Here is a 379-nt window from a genome sequence, read left to right as displayed (position 1 = left end):
GCGCTAAGCTACGGCAGCCCCGCTGCACTTGGTAGCACTTGTAGTCAATCTACACCTGGGTCGTTTAGTTTGATTCTATGTGAGGATGGAGGAATTTTCCTGTTTGCCCCAGGGCATGCAGGACGGGCTTAACAAGCTGACGTCCTTGCTTGGCCCTGAGGGCGTACGACACCTTGTAGCGCAAGGCCCCGAGGCAATCGGTGCGCGCCTAGAGGCGTTTTCAAATAACGAAAACGCGCTACTAGAGCACCTGCAGCAGGAGACGTTTGCATCATCTGCGTCTATGACGCCACTGTCAGTGACGGATGATTTTCCTCGCCCCAAGCCGCTCATGGTGATTGTTAAGGTCTTTGTGGGGAAGGATGGACAGAATCTCCTG

The sequence above is a fragment of the Plasmopara halstedii genome (assembly GCF_900000015.1).
Source record: "Plasmopara halstedii genome assembly, contig: Scaffold_3060, whole genome shotgun sequence".
Taxonomy (NCBI): domain Eukaryota; phylum Oomycota; class Peronosporomycetes; order Peronosporales; family Peronosporaceae; genus Plasmopara; species Plasmopara halstedii.
Note: the sequence above shows the minus strand (reverse complement) of the source record.